Source organism: Micromys minutus (assembly GCF_963924665.1).
Source record: "Micromys minutus genome assembly, chromosome: 5".
Classification (NCBI taxonomy): domain Eukaryota; kingdom Metazoa; phylum Chordata; class Mammalia; order Rodentia; family Muridae; genus Micromys; species Micromys minutus.
In genome coordinates, this window is record NC_137974.1 from 11,491,941 (window position 1) to 11,495,894 (window position 3,954).

General features: G+C 39.6%; 1 pseudogene across 1 annotated transcript; it reads right to left on the minus strand.

Annotated features, from left to right (window-relative positions):
* Positions 1 to 590: 590 nt before the first annotated feature.
* Positions 591 to 1,865, minus strand: LOC308421019 (elongation factor 1-gamma-like; annotated as a pseudogene). The gene has a single exon. The product of its transcript is annotated as an elongation factor 1-gamma-like (transcript).
* Positions 1,866 to 3,954: the final 2,089 nt, after the last annotated feature.

A 3,954-nucleotide genomic window follows, 5' to 3' on the forward strand; every position in this document is an offset into this window, starting at 1 on the left:
TTTCATTGTAATATTGTGAAATGGCTCCTTAATGTCTGGATCTAGGATTCAAATGACAAAATCAACATGTAATATATGTTCTTCATTCTTTCACTAACTCTCTGAAATAAGCTCCTTGTAATACTAGGTAAAAATATATATGTTTGGCTGATACATGCCTCTAAGAATTCACTATATGTATTATATGTAAGCTATAATATATTATTGCTATTATATGTTAATGATGTAAGCTATGTAGAATATAATAATTTACTAAAATGGATTTGAGCATTTATAAATATAGACTACCTTCTATAATGTATATAACTTGGGAAGAAAGCCAAGTTGTCAGGTATAGTTTTGTGATGTTTTCTTTTTCAATTAATCGCTGTCTTTTCTATATCACAAGTTTCTAAACATTTAATATCATAAAAAAACATTTTACTGTTTAATTGAGACTGTTCTCTCATAATGGAGATCTTTTATCTTATTTTTTGAAGGATGCTTACAATCTTAATTCTTTTTTTCTTCTTCAATGTTCAGTTTCCTTTAATGACCCCCATCTCCCTTGAAGGGTAGGTGCAGGCAGCTAGGTGACTGGCAAGACATTTTCACTTGAAGATTTTGACTTCATTGACACCTTTTCCCATGTGCTGGAAGGCCCCCTGCCAGGAAAAGTACTCTTACAGCAGGGTCTGGGTGTGGTTGCTACCAGGATCCAGTTTCCACCATGTATATGACTCATAGTTCACCGGCCAATCTGGACTCAGCGGAAAGGCAAGCTCTTGGCCTCAGAAGACCCAAACGCCAGAAATGGAGCTGCTGTTGTTGGTTCCAAAGAGGGTAACTGTAGCAAAGGCATTCTTCCTCAGTCTGTCCAATCGCTGGAACATTCCAGTGATGGGATTGTAACTCATGAAGGTCTAGGTGAGCTCTTCAGAGAAGCGGTACTCAGCATACCACAGGGACCAGTCATCCTTATCAAAATGTTCCCAAAAATATGGCAGTGCCACAGAGAGGCTGTCCTCACTGGAGTACTTACGCTTAAATTCATCCAACACAGAGGGGCTCTTGGACTCAACAGCCAATGCCTGCTCACATTCATCCATCTCTTCCTCAGGAACTGGGGCAGCTGCCTTTTTTCTCCTTCCTGCTCAGCCTGGAGCTTCTGTTTCTCTCCTCGTGAACCCCTTTCTTTCCTTGGGGTATTCTTTTTAGACTGCCTCTCTGCAAACTTCTCAACGTCAAGCTATGTGATCTTCTCGCACAGCTTCACCTCCCTCCAAGATGGCTCTGAACTGGAGCAAGTTAATGCAGGTAAGGAACCATCGGTTGGTATTAGGGAAGACCTGGCGAAAGGAAGGCTCTAAGATCTGTTAATAGAGCCACAACAGGGTGATGTCAGCTGGTGTCACTGGCTCATACACCAGAAAAGTCCTCGTTGTCACGTGTGTGTCCAGCAGCCCCAGGATCTGCTTATCCTCCTCTTGCTTTTTCAGTGCCCTGTTTGTTGTGCTGCATAATTCCTAAAGTGGGGAACATCCGGGTGCTAGCTGAAGCAACGCTGTTACTGTCAGCAAAGCTCACATGCTTTGCCACCTGAGCTGCTGCCTCTGGTTTACTTCCCTGCAGCTCCTCGTTGCTTACATAATAGGTGACAACTCTGCTCCCAGACACACAGAATGCTGTGTGTCAGCACCCGCAAATGCTGGAACCTTGCCAATAGGAAATTTTCAGAGAATTTCAGGGGTGCGGTTGGTTTGGCCAAAGTGGAAGTGGGGTGGTGCGAAGAGCGCACAGATTTGAGCCCCGCTATACTGAGTAGCGATGAGGGCTTTGAAGGCCCTCCAGTGTTGAGGCTATGTGTTCAGGGTCCCAGCTACCATGGTGACTCCACAGATAAAGGGGCCTATCTTAATTCTTGATAAATACTATTAGAGTAATAAGGACATAAGATTTCTAAATTGCCAATTTAATAACATCTCTTATAACATGTAATATTCTTACTTTGAATTTTTTAAATAATTTTTCTTCTAATCTAAAAACGTAGAATAGTATATTGTGTCTAATGATATGAAAACTTTAGTGTTCATTTATATCTGGATTTTGTGGGAAGGGAAAAAATATAAAAGAAGTGTATCAAGTAAGAAAACTATTGTTATTTCTCATCTTCAATTCTTCTCTTGAAGTTTCTGGCACTTTGCAAATAATCTATGAATCTGGACTTTAATTAAACAGTAGTGAAATATGTTATTATAAAATATAATAAAAGAAATATGTAATTACTAACTTTAAATTCTGAAATGCCATGTTACGGAACAAAATAATAGCAGACATATAAAAAGAAAGACATTGCAAATGCAACCTTAGTTTAGATTGTTTGCTATTGCTGTGAGCAACGTCATAACCAAAAGCAGTCTAGGGGAGGAATAGATAATTTCAGCATACAACTCCCAGGTCCTAGTTCCTCACCTATGGAAGGGTAGGGTAGATCTCAAGGCAGGAACCTGGAATGGAACTGTAGCAAAGGTCAAGAATGAATGCTGCTTACTGGCTCACACTCATGACTTACACCCACTCTGCCTGCTCACACTAATCTGGATCACTTGCACAGCAGTGGTATAACCCATGGTTTGCTGGGTCCTCACACATTGACCACTAACCAGAAAATCCCAAAAGGCTTTCTTACAAACAGTATGATGGGCTCCTTCTTTCTTTCCTTCTTTCTTTCTTTCTTTCTTTCTTTCTTTCTTTCTTTCTTTCTTTCTTTCTTCTTTCTTTCTTTCTTTCTTTCTTCTTTCTTTCTTCTTTCTTTCTTCTTTCTTTCTTCTCTCTCTCTCTCTCTCTCTCTCTTTCTTTTCTCCCTCCCTCCCTCCTTCCCTCTTTCTTTCTTTCTTTCTTTCTTTCTTTCTTTCTTTCTTTCTTTCTTTCTTTCTTTCTTTCTTCCTGTCTTTTTTCAATTGAGATTGCTTTCCCTAGATAAATTCTACTTTGTGTCAAGTTAACAAAAGTATAACTGGGACAAAATCCATGACACCAAGAATTGCCGTTACTTATGGAAATTCAGACAGGGGCTTTGGACTATTTGTTCAGTGATCACTGGGAACATGGAATACTTGGTACTTCAGGCGATAATTAAAAAGACATTGTTAAGTCTGTTAACAGTGTAGGTTGACACTCAGCAAAGAAAGACTTGCTGTGCTCCAAATCAATTTATCAATGATATTTTTAAGTTATACTTTAATTTAGATTTCTTTTATTTATTGGATATTCTCTGTATTTACATTTAAAATGTAATACCCTTCCCACCTGCCACTCCCCTCCCTGTTCCCCCTCAACTTGTTTCCATGAAGGTGCTCCCTCTCCCAATCACCCTCTCCACCTCAGTGCTTTGTGATGATATTGTTCTTCCAATGAGGGTGCAAACCTTTCATTTCCTTCAGTCTTTCTCTAGCTCTTTCATTGGCGTCCCAGCGTTCACTCTGATGGTTAGTTGCAAGCATCCTCATCTGTATCTGTTTGACTTGGGAGAGCCTCTGAGGAGACATCCATGTCTGGTTCCTGCCAGTAAACACTTCTTGGCATCAGCAATAGTGCTTGGGTTTGGTGGCTGAATATGTGGTGGCTCTCCTAGTGAGGCAGTCTCTGTAGATCTTTTCTTCAATTCCTGCTTTTCTATTTGGCCTTGTATTTCCTCCCCTGTTTTGTTCTCCCTTCTTAGAAGGGCTGAGGGATCCACATTTTGGTCTTTCTTCTTTTTGAGCTTCATAAGTTCTGTGGATGGTTTCTTGGGTATTCCTTGCTCTTTTGGGGGGATAGCTTTCTTTTTAGAAAGGTTTAAAAGTTTGATTCTTCTTTCATTTATGTTTGAAATGAAATTTTCATTTCAAACATTCCAAATGTTTGATACTATACATTATTATTGTATAATTGTTTTACCTTCATGTATACCTATGCACCATGTGCATACTTGGT